We start from the raw sequence: 16,027 nt of genomic DNA, 5'->3' as shown, positions 1-16,027 counted from the left end.
GGGGAAATAAAAGATTGAATCACAAAAATGGGCTGTCAAAGAAAGACTACCAAAGTTAGCTGGGAAGAACTGACAAAATAAACATGCAGAACTTTTAGAAATGAAAAACATAATTTTAAAATAAAAAATTCAGGATGTGATGAATGGCCAATTGGTCCCAAAGGAAGACTTGAATGAATTAGTGAGCTGGAAGATAAATCTGAAGGTATTATCAATAATTCAGAACCGACTAGAACATAGAAACTACAAAAAGGTTAAGAGACATGGTGTATGTATATGTCTTACAAGAGTCCAGAGGGGAAAATGGATAATCTGGCACACGTCTAACAAACCTCCAGAGGAGGCAAGGGAGAAAATGGAGGAGATACAATCATCAAAGGCATAATGGCTAAGAATTTTCAGAAATTCATGAAAGACATCAATCTTCATTTATCCCAAACAGGATGCATTAAAATAAAATTCACTCCTAATGTGGTGGTTTAAAAATACATCCACAAACTCTTTGATACATCTCCCTTCAAAATATGGAGCCTATTTCCCCTCCTCTTAAATGGGGGCTGGTCTTAACCACTTCCATCTCTTTCAGCTTTTCTTTCCTCTTTTCTATTTCTTTGTTCTTTCCTTCTTCCTTCTTGGAGGTGTTCTCATTCTGACCCTCTAATTTATTCCTCAGCTTGTAATTATCTTATGTCCCTATTTGTTTCATTTAACTATTATAGTCTCCATATAGAATGTTGCATTTAAACTATTATATTTTTCATACCCAATTCTGTGTTTCTGCTTGGTTCTTTTTTATGTTTTCTTATTTTGTGTCCTCTTGCTAATCATTTTCTCCTTCTATGTTTATTAGGCTAATTAGAAAATGTCGGTCCATCTGTTCTAATATCTCTGCTTCCGATGGAATCTGAAATCCAATATGTTGCTTTTCTTTTGAAAGATTTGCGCTCTTCGGTGCTCATTTTTCCCCTGGGCACCAGCTACTCTGCCAGGCAAAGCAGAAAGCCAGTTCTCTCTCCTTGTCAGTCCCAATGAGCTTTGTGGGCATGAGGGTGGGGCCGGTAAGTCACAGGATGGAGAGCCCCAGCTATCAGAAAGACTCAGGCCTCATTCCACAAAACAGCTCCTTGAATCAGAGCATCATTCTTCACACTCATCTCCCCAGGAAGAAGTAGTACAGGAACGTGATACTTCTTGGATTGCAATTCCCCAGCCCTGGGATTTGGGAGAGTGATGGTTGAACTAAGGATAGTTCATTCCAACACTTTCTTTAACTTAAAAAAAAAATTGTTGTGGTAACAAATATATATAACACACATTTTCCCATTTTAAACATTTTTTAAGTGTAGAATTAACTGGTATTACATTCACGTTGTTGCTACTAGCATTACCATCTATTACCAAAACTTTTTCATCATCCCAGCATTACTTTCCTTAAAAAACTGCTTTTGTTGTGTAATATAACATACATACAAGGCAAAGAAAGAAGAAAGCAATAATTTTCAAAGCCTTCTTCAACAAGTAATTGTAGAACAGATCCCAGAGTTTGTCATGGGCTACCATTCCATCATCACGGAATCTTCCTACTGTCTATTCCAGAACACTGGAGGCTAGAAGGAATTATTTCTTTTTAAATCATCACAATCGACTTTTTTTTCTTTTTTGTGAAAAATAACAAATATGCAAAAACAATAAATTTTAAAGCACATCACAAAAAGAACAGATTTCAGAGTTTGGTATGTGTTACAATCCACAATTTTAGGTTTTTACCTCTAGCTGCTCTAAGATTGGCGACTAAAAGAAATATCAATATAATGATTCAAATCATACTCATTTGTTAAACCTACCTTCTCTGTATAACTCCACCATCACCTTTGATCTTTCTATCCCACTCTTCAGTGGTATTTGAGCTATGGCCATTCTAACTTTTTCACGTGGGAAGGGGCTGTCTATAACATGGGATGGGAGATGGAACTAGTTGATGCTCTGGAGAGGCTGGCCCCTCTGCATTTCAGGACTGATCTGATCCAAGGACCCAACTGGAGGTTGTAGGAAAGTACCCTAGTGCATGGAACCCTTGTAGAATCTTATATATTGCCCTAGGCATTCTTTTTATTTTATTTATTTTTTTAACTTTATATTTATTTTCTTTGCAATTTTTTTTTTTACTTTTTGTACAAATAGATATACAAAAAAGGAATAAATTTCCAAGTAGTTATAGAATAGATTTTAAAGACTGATATGGGATACAGCTCCACGCTTTTTCCTTTTTTTCTTCTAGCTGCCCCAAGACACTGGAGACCAGCAGAAATACCAATGTAATGATTCAGCAGTCACACTCATTTGTTAAATCCTATCTTCTCTGTTATACTCCTCCTTCTCTTTAAATAACATATATAAATAAAAACAATAAATTTCAAAGTACATCACAGCAATTAGTTGTAGAACAGATTTCAGAGTTTAGTATGGGTTACAATTCCACAATTTTAGGTTTTTATTCCTAGTTGCTCTAAGGTACTGGAGGCTAAAAGAAATATCAATATAATGATTCAGCACTCATACTCATTTGTTAAACCTTATCTTCTCTATATAACTCCACCATCACCTTTGATCTTTCCTCAACTCTTCATTCCAACTACTTTTATCAGCTTCTCACAAGTGTGTGGCACCTTACAGTATCGTGGAGAACTCCTGGGCCAGGGGTCTGAGTTACGGAGAAGAGGCCCTATTTATCCCAAAGTAATAGCAGGGGAGAAGCAAGAAAAAGATTCAAACTGCTCCCAGGACATCGTCCGAGATTTCTCGGTATTTTCCCCATGTAGTTTCTCTGGCATCGATTTCTAGAGAAGCTGTGTTCATTCAGCATCTTGTTAAGAAACGGAACTTTATCCTGTTCTCATTTTTTCCATACAACAGCTTCTCTTTTGTCTCTCAGGGTATTTATGATGACTTTTATTTTTATGTTTTCTTTAATAATCTCTGCTTCGGCTGGCTTGCTTTTTAATATTGTTTTGGTTCCTATGTCTCATGTTAGAAGCTGTCTTCAGATGTTGATGATCTTTGCTTGTCTGTTTGGGATTGAGAGTGAGAGGCCACGAAGCCGTCCGGAAGGTCCGAGCACAGGGGGTCCGAGCACAGGGGGGCTGGTTTTGCTGACTCTGAGCTTCCTTGTGGAGTCATCGCGAGGAGCTGTTGGGTATACCCCAGTGTCGTCGCCTTAGGTCTTTCTTCTTCGAAGCCTAGAAGGGAAAGAAGGCTAGGGAGTTTCAGCATTCGTGAAACACATTCCTCTTAATTACCCTCTTTTTTTTTTTTAATACATTCTTTATACCCTCATACCTGGTTTCCTCAACCCAGAAAATAATTCCCCAGACTTCTGCCGGGATGGGAGGGGACAATGCTCAGCAGTGTGGGGTATGGAGAGGGCTGGCTTCTAAGGTCTGTTTTCTAAACAGCTTTCAACCAGTTAGCCCCACCCTTCTCACGGTGCCAGCAGTACCAGGGGCTGCCGGTTCCTGAACCTTCTGAGGAGGCTGCTGGTCAATTCACCGGGGCCCCCACTTTTCCACTGTCTGTTTCAGATATGGCTTCCTTGGATGTGTTAAGTCAGTAACTTCTTTTCTAAAATTGTATTGCTCCACTCCAATTTGTTTGTTTTGTCCTTGTGGGTTTTTTCCTACTTTCTTAAATCCCTTTATCATAGTTTTAGTGCCCTTTCAGGAGGGAGCAAACTTAGAGGCACATGTTCAAAACATCATCTTTACTTGAAAGCTTACATTTTCTATGTAAACAATATTACACCTGCAACCAAGAACAGTGTTTTCCCTTTCAATTCCTACACATTTTTTTCCTTTTGCCATTTTGCATAGGCCCTCAAGTGCAGTGCTGAATAGAAGAGGTGATAATTAGAATCTCTGTTCCCATTTTAATAGGCATGATTTCAAAGTGCCGCCTATACTTTGTTTGCTATAGGGTTTTGCTAGATTCCCTTTATCAGGTTAAGGGAATTTCCCTTTTGTATCACACAGTTTAGCTTTGGTTATAAGTGACAGAGAATATCCCAAAACAGCAGCTTAAGCAAGTTAGAAGTTTATTTCTCTTACACAGTACCACAGTCGGGGTCAGCAGTCCAAAGCTAGCGGGACAGCTCCAAAATCCTCAGGAACAAAGGCTCCTTCCATTACTTTCTCCTCCGTTTCACTAATGAAGCTCACAGCTCATGGTCCAAAAATGGCTGCTCTAGCTCTAGACATTAAGTCCATGTTCCAGGAGGCAAGAAAGAGAAAAAAGAAAGAGAAGAGCATGACTCCTCCCTTGAAGGACACACACCAGAAGTTGTGCAAACTATTTCTCTTTATATCCAGAACTGATTCATATTGGCCACACCTAGCTGAAAGGGAGTTTGGGAAATGTAGCCCTTTATTTTAGATTATGTGCTCAGCTAATCTGATAAATTTTTAGTCTTTCCTCTGTCTGCAGTGATATTAATACCACTTTTCATTCTGAATATTATTTGTGTCTTTTCTCTTATTTATCTATCGGTTTTTATTTTGTTGATCTTCTCTAGTATTTCTTTGTTTTGTGCTCATTAATTTCTGCTTTTGTCTTTATTATTTTCTTCTATTTGTATTTTAATTATTTTATCTCAACTCCTTAAAGTAAACACATTAATTTTTCTGGCTTTTTAATAAAGTTATTTGAGGCTATGAATTTATTATCAAGTACTACTCTGACTGCATTCCATAAATTGTAAAATGCAGTACTGTCATTGTTATTCGATTATAAATACCTTGTACTTTCCATCTGATTTCCTCTTCAAACCAAAGGTACTTAGGAGAACATTTTTGAGGTTTCAAAATGTGAAGGATATATTTGTTCATTTGGCTTATTTTTACTACAGTATTTTTTAATTATTAATTTTAATCTAATAGCACTGGGAAGGGAAAATAGTCTGTATGTTATCAATAGTTTGCAATTCATTTAAAATATTTATAGGGTTCTTGAAAAGAACATATACTATCTCTTTGTTTGGTACAGGGTCCTAAATATATCTATTGGATTCTCTTGTTAACTTGATGGTGATCAGTTTCTATAAGAGATGTCCTAAAATCTCCCCATATGATTATGGTTTCATCAATTTTTCATTGTAATCCTGTCAGGCTTTGCTTTATATAGTCTAGGCTATGTTGTAAAATATATGTAAGTATATGAATTTAAATCCTTGTGGATTGTTCCTAGTATTGTTATATGATGTCCCTCTTTATCCCTATTAATATGTCTGCTATAAAACATACTTTGTTTGATACTAGAATTGCTATACCAACTTTCTTTGATAAGCATTTTCATGATACACCATCTTCCATGTCTTTAATTTCACTCTCTCTGTATGGTTTTAAGTGGGTACTTATAAGCAAACATCATAGAGCTGGATTTTTAAAAATTCAATCTAGTGAATTTAATAATTTAAATTTAATTTTATTTTTTATGTATTTGAACTCATTTCTACTCCCTTATTTGCTTCTCACCCCCTCCTTTATTGCCTTCTGTGGAGTTGATAAAGTTTCCTACATCTCTCCTGATAGTTTAGAAGATAAGGATTGTATATCTCTTCTTTTAAGAATAGCCTTTACATTTTTAAATATATATGCTTAACTATAATTATTCTAGCAATGCCAAAAATTTAGTTTTTCTGTTTTCCTTCCAAACACAAGCCCTTTTAGCTTTAATCACCAACTGAGCACACACTCCCACCCTATGTTTGTATTGCCTCTTTAAAGTTTGTTTCACCTTTTTTAAAGACAGACTTTCTTCTTAAAGTTAGTAGTTAATTAAATTCACTAACATATTTTTTCGATGTCCGTCTCCGCCACACTTTATTGTATTCCATATCTTCCTACAGGGTTCTTTTTTCTTCTTACTGAATTACTTTTTCTTGTAGTGAACCTCTGTGGGAGGTAAATTCTCTTAATCTTTGCATATCTGAAAATATCTTTATTTAGTCTTTGCTCATGAATGATAATTTAGATGCATATAAAATTCAGAGCTTTGAAGATATTACTCTATTGTTTGTGGCAGGTATTATCACTGGTGAGAAGTCTGCTGACAGTCTAATGGAAACGCCTTTTGGGCTTTTTTATTTTCTCTCTGATAGCCTTTCTGACCGTTTTTATTTACCTAGGTTGGCAACTTGAGTGCACCTTTTTTTTGGCCTGGTCAGGCTCCGGGAATCCAGCCTGGGTCTCCGGCATAGTAGGTGAGAATTCTGCCACTCAGCCACCATCGCACCGCCTTTGAGTGCACTTTCAATTTTGAAAAATCACTTCCTTTTCAATCCAGAAAATTCTCAGCAATTATCTCTCCAAACATTATTTTTCCTCTATGACCTCCATTTTCCTTTGGGACTCCCATTTTACATACCTTGTAGGCTCTTTCAATCAAATATCCATGTGTCTTAGCCCTTATTTTAAATCTCTTCATCTCTCTGTGCTGCGTTCTAGGCTAACTCTTTTGTACTGGCTTCAGATTCACTAGTCTACTCCTTGCTGTCATTCCAGAGTTTATCCTGCTGTGTTTTTTTAAAACTTTTTAAATCATTTCCAAGATACCTACTTTTTGGTTGATTTCTGCCTGTTGTCGTCCTACTCCTAGATAAAAATCATTCCTTCAAACGTCTCTTTATGCCTCGTAAACACATTTATCTAAAAATATGTGTTGAGGTGTTCTATAAAACTAATGTCATCTGCAATTACTTCATCTTTTGATTATAGATTTTGTAATCTCTAGTTCTTAGCGTTAGAATTCCTCATGTTTTATCATTTTCAGTGGATCTTTCTGTTGCTCCCCCCCCCCACCCCGCCACCAGCGCTCACCCCTCCCTGCTTGGCTTTTTTCTTGTAGTTTCGACCTGGTGCTCTGGGAACTCCCAGCCCAGAAATAGCTCTTTTAATAAATCATCACACACACACTCCGCCGGCTTTCATGGTGCTTGCATGTTATTGAGGAATAGCAAACGATTAACAAATACATCTCTAAAGTGCCGGGTGGTTATAGTGCTATGGAGAAAAGCAGGGTGTAGGATTTCAGGGGTGGGGAGACTCATACGAGCTTCACGCGAAGGAAATGAAGAGGCCATGCAGCTATCTGGGGGTGGGCACACATGACAGAGAAAAAAGCAAATGAATCAGCAATTTTCTTGGTGAGTGTGATAGAAGATTATGTCCAAGAGGTTACGGGATAAAGCGGACCCCGCAGAATGTGACAGGGCATTAGAAAGACTTTACTCTCAATGGGAGGTCAACTGGTATTTTAAGGAAAAGTATGAAAAGACCAAGACTTGTGTTTTAAAATGATCAGAGCACGTCATTGCTTCCCGTGGCTTCCCACCTTCCTATGGCCAGCCTGTGCCTATATGATCAATCCCTATCTTCCTCTCCAAACTCACCTCCTGTCTCTCTTCTCATCACTCACCATGACCCAGCCACGTGGCTCTCCATGCTATGCCTCAGATACCACAAACTCTTGCCCACCTTAGGGCTTTTGCTGTTGTCTTCAGAGCCTTCCCTAACAGCATGCTTATTCTCTTTCACAGTATCTTTTTTTTTGCCTCATAGCATTTGGCACAATTGGTTCCATTATATTTATCTATTTATTTCTTTATTGTCCATTGTCCTCCACTGGACTAAGCTCCTAGCTGGAAGGTATCAGCTGGGTCTTGTTCACTTTTGCAGTCACAGCATTTAGCATGTGATTGGGAAATGTTTTAAACCAATAAGTGTTTTCTAAATGGTTGGAAGAGCACAGTAGAGAGGTCTCTAAGAATGGGGTTTTACATGACATTGACTCATAGTTGAAGTTCAGGGACCAGGATGGGTGTGTCCTCTCAGAGGCCAGGCAGGGCCCTCACAGGGCCAGTGCCCATCTCACACCCAAGTCGGGGCCTGGCATTAACCAAGAGGTCACTGCCCTACCTAAAACTCCAACAAGGCTCAAATAATAGTCAGCTGGAAGAATGCAACTCCTTTACAGGCCAAGCAAGGCCAGCTCTGACATAGCCCAAAGGAACTCAGCATCCCAGGCTGAGCCTCCAGTCCCAGTGGACTTCTTTCCCTCCACAGCTCTGAAGTACAGGCAGGGTTTTCCCTTTCTGGCTGCTGCACTGGATGCATGCTTTGTCTCCAAGCTATGGGGTCTTGTGGGGTGGTCCAGGGACTCTGGAGAAACTATCAGGCTGATCAAGCAAAGGCTGAGTCTCAAGGTATCTGTTCACAAAATTCCTTGAGAACACTCAGGGCTCATCCAGGGCTGTGGCTGCACTGCTGATGTGGTCAAACTTTGGGGTCCATAATCCACCTATGATGTAGGCTGAAGCCAGGCTGCAAGAACTGGTAGGAGGCGGGGTCCATTCTTAGGGGCCAGGCTGAGCTCTTCACTCCCTGCTCCATCCAACCCTCTTCAACCCTTTGTTACTAAATGCTTCTGGCACTAGTGATGTTAGGCCTTGAGCTGAGAACCAAGAGCACCTCAGCATGTGCAGGGAGCAGAAAACTGTCTTCTACCAGTTCTACTCTTAGAGTAGAGTAAGGGGGTCAGCAGTGGAGTCTGGGTGAGGTGAGGCAGGTGATGAGGGTCCAGCCCTCCTGGGTGTGGGTCAATGCTGGGGCCATCTGCACACAAGCACTAGGAGCTGCTGGGGAAGGCATGGACACATGCTCAGTGGCATCTCCCAGCCCTCGCCTACCTCCACCTCTTCTATCGTGCGCAGATGTTTAGTCTGTTTCCATTCCACAATGCCGGGGAGATGTGAGGTTTAATGAAAAGCCTGGACCAGACCTTAAACCTGGAAACTGGGAACAAGCAGCCCCAGATGCTTATCAGGCCAGGACTTCTCAGTGTCAGGGCCTCCGCCCGCGCCCCGGGGTGAATAAATACTTCACACTCACACAGCACAGGGTCTCTCCTGTCTGACATGAAGTGGGATGTGCAGAGCTGCCATCCACTGACACTGACCCGAGGAGGTGGCCTTCCTGGGGGAGAGCAGCCAAGAAGGATCCCTTTCCCTGCTCTTTGGGCCCTTTGCAATGTGTAAGTCATAAAGCAGCCATTTGCAGAAAGTCTCTGCTGTGCCTCAACCTGTGTCCCCATGGTGCACTGTGGAGAGTAACTTGCTCCACAGATTTTTTTTTTTTTTGCAAGCTCTTACTTTTATTTTTTAAAAGTCTGATAAAATTTCTTCAATTACATTTTACACAGTAATCTTTAGTGAACTTTCTCCAAAAATGGTATGTTTTAGGTTCACTTGTAAAAGTAACAAAAGCCTTTATGACTTAGTTTCTGGTCAATAAGAAAGGATGGAAACCTTGCTAGAAATAATAAATAATTTCACACAAAAGGCCAGGTGACATAAGAACAATGTAATAATATATTTTCTTTGTATTTACAATAAATCCATTTGTTAATACTGTGATAGAAAAAAATAACAAATCACTTAGGCTTCATTATGTAGTAGAAACAGGTTTTGAGGATGATCATACTTTTCACAAGACAAAATAACAAGGATTTCTCCCACAGCTAAAGTACTATTCAACATAACGAAAAACTTCGGTGAAAGTAAACCTTTTGATCGGTTATGTCCGAGAATCAAGAATCATGGGCCCTACCATTAAGCAGCAAAAAAGCTCTTTAGTTTTTCCAGGACTATTTAAATATAGTAGTTAGCATGTAAGCAGTTAATTTACATTGTATATTAGCGAAAGTAAAAACACTAAATTTGGAAGCTGCATTAATCAAAAACAGCCCTAACAAAAAAGGCCATCAATAGAAACAGAACAGCATCATTATGTGTCTCATGCATACAAAAATTATAATATACATACCTTAATGACCAGACTAATAAATAAATGAGGTAAATTTTACAATCATTGGACCAAACAATTTGCTATATTTAAGCACTTAAGAGTTGTATTACCTCTATGTATTTGTTTCAAAATATAAAGTAATACAATTAACTTAACATCTAAGGCTGTATACATTGAAGTGGTTTTGGATCCCCTTTTGAGATATTAAGGGAGAATCGTGTAACAAAATATTATCTGAATATAAATTATCAACACCAAATATGATACAGTTATCATGTAATCCTCATTATGTATACGCAAAGTGGAAAAATCATGAAAGTTAATTTCAGACTAATCCATGATAAAAACCCAGAACAGAAAAAAAAAGACAAATAACAAAAATAAAATTCAAAAAATAGATATAATTTGATATCCCTTTCATATTCAGTGGTCTGCAAGCTCAAAACAAATCTATCACCTCAAAGGCAGAAAGAGGATAGAATATGTAAATCTCTTTTGGGAATTAGCTTTTTAAAATTTATACTCTGAAAGAAGACTAATCTTAGCCAGAACTGCTGTAATATTTTTAAAAATTTATAATCTTTGTTTTGATTATTAGTGAGCACTAGGAGAGAAAAATATCATTAAATTATCAAATCATTGATAAGTATGTATGGCCAGTTCATGAAATAAATTAAGTTGAATTAATCAGTTGGATCAAGAATTTACTACCATGCTGCTGTTAATTACCTGTAACTATACTTTGTTTAGTAATTTAGATATTTACCATAACTACTGACGGTACTTTACACAGTACATCAATTTCCATTTTTACTTTCTTCTCTCCCTTGCCAATTAAATGCCTTATTTTAATGTCTGACAGTAAATTTTATTTTACAAATTCCTAGTTTCAATTACTCTAAATAGGTGATTTTAAAACATAAATGGATGCACCTACTATCCTGAGATGATGATGATGATGATGATAAGAAAACTAAAATCCAGATGATTTTTTTACTCAAATTTCTGCTTCAGTTTTTTTTGGAAGATTGCTGGCAGAATGGAAAGAACAGCCAAAATCATCAGAACAAATACTGAGTTCCATGAAACAGCTTCTCCTGCCGTTGTAAGCTGGTACAGTGTTGTTCCCGCTTTAATTGCTACGAAAGAGGGAGGTGCAACACCTAGAAAAGTGCCGATAAAAAAAACTTTCAATGGCACATTTATCACAGGAGATGTAATATTAATAAACCAATTAGGCAGAAATGGTGTTATTCTCAAAAATATAATATAGTTGATGAGATGTTCTCTATGCCGTTCAACCTGCTGTGACCATTTCACTGCTTTCTCTGTTAGGTATTTGTAAACAACAGGTCTCCCGACTAAATAGGAAAGCATATAACAGAATGAGGCACCGAGTCCAGAACACAAACAAACAAGAAATAAGGCTAGCGGGAAGGGATAAAGAAACCCTGAGAGTATACTGAGAAATATAGAGCCTGGAATAGCAAATGTTTGCAAGAAAATATATGTAGCAAAATAAGCTACAAGTACTTGTACATAAAAGGTGCCCTTATATTTGGATAAAACTTTTCCTAGAGCCTTGGCATCATCCATATCTCTGGGAACCTTCATATTCACTCTTCTTCACCGAGCTGAGGAAAATTTTTATATACCAAAAACATAACAAAGGCTGCAGATAAGAAAATGGACACCAATATAAGGAGCGACATTCTTGCTGACCCAGCTTCTGCCCAGGCTTTCTCCTTCAGGCGGTCTCCGCTACCAAGCGCCGCGGGACTGCGCGTCCGCGTCCGGGTTGTCCGGTCCCTCGCGGGGGTCGTGTGGAGCTCCCTGGTCTGCGATCTTTCGGCGACTCTGCCTTTTGCCATGGTTGCAGCAGGGGAGGTGGAGGGAGCGCCTCCTTAACAACAATTCCGCCGTAGAGTCCTGCTCCACAGATTTTGATGCAGAGGGCAGGGTGCACGAGGAAGAGGGAGTGGGTTGATATTTTTGGTGGTTCTTTTTTGTCACTCTTGTGCTCCTTTTGTCCAGGAGCATCCAAAGGGCTTATGGATCTGTGAGTGAAACTGAGGGTGGCCCCTGCCTTACTAGCCTGGGTAGAGGTACCAACCCAGGGCGGGGGGACCTAAGGCTGCTGTTCCCATCCTTGGCAGGGAAGGATGGCAATAAATAGGAGTTCGAAGATCCCCCCACGAATGCCAGGGAATTGGCTAGCTGGCTCCATGCTGAGATCAATGAGGCTGGGGCTTCCGTGTCTGGCAGACGCTCCCCCACCTCATGGCTTCATATGTCTGCTGTCATCTGGAGTCCTCCACACCCACACTCGGGCCACCAGACCGCCCTTGAGGTTAGTGTGAGGCCGAACATTATTCCGGAGACAGTTAGAACTGAAGATGGCGAACTGAGGGCGAATATGAATGTGTGAGCATTTGCAGAGAAGATACGGGATATAAAAGGTAGAAACGGGCAGAAGCCGGGAGAGGTTCCCCTCCTGTGGCTGCTCTGGCTTTATGATGAGGGTGCAACTTTCACCCTCATCAACCAGGCAGAGCCAAAGAGCCTTGGCCGCCTCACATTTAACCCCATCCGCAACAGACGCTTAGTCAACTGTGGGTAGGAGGGGCGGAGGCAGGGGGAGGGGGGTGTGGCTGAGTGCGCAGGCCCCACGGGCACCCATGGCCAGGCGTGCCCAGCCACAGACCCTGTTTGCCCGGGGCCTTCACAGGGCCGGATGAGGCTTTCCCGCTCCGGGTGACTGCTCCCAAATTCCAACTAAGCCTTGGATAACGAAGAGGGAGCCGTGGCTATGCTGCAACCACTGGGTCTCGGGCATGGAGATTCCACCTCCGCCAGAAGGATTCAGCCCCTCACCACATGCCCATTTTGTGACAGAACGTTAGTGCATTGATTAGAAAGGGTGCCTGAATGGGGCAACAGGGCGATTCTGCTCCTCACCCCAGAACTCCCGCTGGGAGACACACCTGAGTGGGTTTATCGCCCCCCCCCCCATCTCCGTGCTAGGAGAGGGGCTGCTGTGGGGACTGGTGGGGGGCGGGGACAGTGGGCAGTGAGCTCACACTGGGCAACCCTGTGGCTCCTTGGGCCTGCAAGCTGGGTCCACAGCCACCCCTTCCTCTCAGGGCCCCCACTTACCGAGCTGTGTTCTTGTGGCTACTGAAGCAAAGAATCCCAAAGGACACCATAGATGAAATCTCCGATGGAGAGCTTTGGGAAAAATATAAACTGGAAGGAGGGTCCCGGGCTCAACAGTGACAGCCTGCCCCTGCCCAACCCCCTCCCTACAATTCCCATATCCTTTGCCTTCCACCCATCTGAGGAATCCAGACCCCAGGGGGGGCCTCGCTACCTAGACTTGACTAAAATAAGATGGCCTAGGGGTAGAGTCCTTGGGACCCCCACCACACACAGCCAGGAACTGAAGGCCGCATGCCCCAGTGTGTGGGCAATTTGGCGGCAGTGAACAAAGCTTTATGGCACGTTTGGATACAGGCTCCCAGCTCACTATTATTCTGAGAGACATAGAGGGGAGGGGGCGGCAGATAGCCCTGGGAGGTTTGGGGCATTCCCACCCATATGGGGAAGAAAGGTTACCCCTACCCTGTAGGTTGGTCCCTATGAGCTTTCAGTGGCCCCAGGGAAAGCCTTATCAGAGCTGACGTCCTGCACCACTGTGCCTCCCAGCAGCCATGGTGGGGATGCTCGCCCCCGTCCCTGCAAACTCGGGCCATCGGGGTAGAGCAGGTGCAGGGAAATGGGGTGACAGCCGTGCACTCTCAGTGCACCCATCTCCTCGCTGTCTTGTCCAACAGTGGCACTACTGTCTCCCTGGTGGGGAAAATGACATTACTGAACTCATAAAGGAACTTTTGTCTGTGGGTGTCTTCCACTTCTCCATCTTTGTCCATAATAGCCTGGTGTGGCCAATGAAGAAAGTGAGTGGCGTGCGGCAGCTGACTGCAGACTGCGGGGCCTGAATGCACACGTGCACCCCTCAGCACCTGTGGGCCAAGACATTATGCTATTTGTGTATAGACACCGGCATATTCCTCATCTCAGTATCCTCCTGGCACCCCCACACTCGATGACACAATAGGTGGGTGCTTTCCACTGGGGAGCAGAGGAGACGCTGGAAGTAAAAGCAACTGTCTCAGCTGCGCTGCCCCTGTGACCGCTGGAGCCAGGCTCTCCATTTGACTTACAGGTTTTTGCCACCCGTAACCGACTCACACCAACTGGCCACTCTGGTGGAAATAGGGAATAACAGGAATTCACAACCCCCCAGGTTTTCAGACCAAGAAGTTCCCAGATGCAGCCCAGCACTAATCACCCTTTAAGAAGCAACTTCTGCTATACTATTGGGCCTTGGTGGAAATGAAAAGAATCACTGAGAGGTCTCAGATCCTCCTGAGGTCAGAAATCTCCATGCTGTCCTGGGTCCCTGGTGAATCTAAACACTCATCCAGGCAGGCCGAGCACAGAGCCTCATCAACGGGAGTGGAAAGCACGTTCAGGATCACGCCTGCCCAGCCCCCCAGGAAGCAATACACCTGCATGAGCAGATGGTGAACGCTCCTCATTCAAAGATCCTGTTACCACACCAGTCGAGGGTCTTCCCTCCCTGCATTCACGTTCTGGGGACCCTGACTAATGGGTGCCCCACCATCTGTTCAGTACTGGTTTGCCGATGGGTCGGCCAAGCTAATGCTTTCTGGCATCCATTGGGCAGCAGATGCTGTTTCCCTGCCTTAGGCAGACCATGTACCACCTGTGGTACTGGAAAGAGGACCCAGGAAGTCAAAATGTGAGCCTCTTAACCCTGGAACACGTGGACCCAAGCACCCCCGTGTACCTGTTTACTGGCTCATAGGCTGTCATCGATGACTTAGCAGTCTGGTCGGTTCATGGAGGAAATGAGCTTGGAGAATCAGTTTCCCCAGAGTGGGGAAGGGACGTTTGGGAACAATCAGCATGGAAAGGCACTATCTTTGCTACCCACGTTGCTAGGCATGGCAAGAGCCCGTGTTCACGATGAACAGCACTGGGATAACTTACGGGATACCACGAGGTCCTTGTCACACCCAGTGAGGCCAAGAGCCTCCTGAGAGAGACAGAGGATGAAGCCCGGCTGGGGGATGAGCACAACGAACTGACTTTTGGGGATATCCATGAAATAGCCACATTCCCCATAGTGCTCCCACCATGTGGTAGATTCACCACCAAACCGGACACGGCAATTCTGACACTGTGAAATGATAGGCCCAGGAACATGGAGTACCTCTTCCATTAAAAGAGGCCCAACCTGCCATTTACCAGTGTAAGGGATGTCAACAAACCAGAGCTGAAAGGGGCAATTAGGGGCTATTCCCATATGGGACCATACTGGACTACCCATGACAAGCAGCTTACGTGGGCCCTTTCCTGCTATCCCAATGCATGCCCCATGCCTTGGCTACTGGAAAGGCAAGACCATAGCCTTCTTCCAATTCAGGCTATGGTCTTGCCTTTCCAGTTTGCCATGCGGATGCAGTACTTACATAGGATACCTTGGAAAAGTGGCTTTACCACTCGTTGGGGTACTCAGATGACATCTCCTCTAACCAAGGACCCCACTCTACTGCATAATCCACTCAAACACAGGCCCAGATTCCTAGAATTACATGGACCATCCACATCAACCACCACCACCCCAAGCAGCCTGCATTGCGGAGAGCTTTTAATGGCCACCTAAAAAAGGAACTTTGGTGTCTACACCCTGACAACTTCTTACTGAATGGACTGCCTTGCTCAGGCCCTCTAGAAGCTCAATCAACAGTTCCCCAGAAGGGAAACATAGCTTTATCACTGTTCCTAGCACTGGGAGAGGACGGAGTGGGGAAGGAATCCAGGCTTTGCTGCATATCCACCCTTACACCCGACAAGACGAAAACTGGCCCTGAAAGGGGGACCAAAGGGACACCACTTGGGACCCTCCTTCCCAGCTACTGCCAGGGGATCTTCCTGCTTTTCTTATCTCCTTACAACTTCCACATGATTCCCAGGATGGTGGGAGGTTAGGGCCACCAGCTGGAGAGGGGGGAAGAAAGAAGTGGATCTAGGCCTGCTTAAGACACAGAGGGCGACAATCCAGTGGGCAGGACCCAAGGCAGCTGACA

The 16,027-nt window shown here is 42.9% G+C and overlaps 1 pseudogene; it reads right to left on the bottom strand.

The window, feature by feature from the left end:
* Positions 1 to 10,531: 10,531 nt before the first annotated feature.
* On the bottom strand, positions 10,532 to 11,722 carry LOC143687245 (transmembrane protein 41B pseudogene; annotated as a pseudogene).
* Positions 11,723 to 16,027: the final 4,305 nt, after the last annotated feature.

This window comes from Tamandua tetradactyla, chromosome 1, assembly GCF_023851605.1.
Source record: "Tamandua tetradactyla isolate mTamTet1 chromosome 1, mTamTet1.pri, whole genome shotgun sequence".
Taxonomy (NCBI): domain Eukaryota; kingdom Metazoa; phylum Chordata; class Mammalia; order Pilosa; family Myrmecophagidae; genus Tamandua; species Tamandua tetradactyla.
This window is presented reverse-complemented; position numbering and strand designations above follow the sequence as displayed.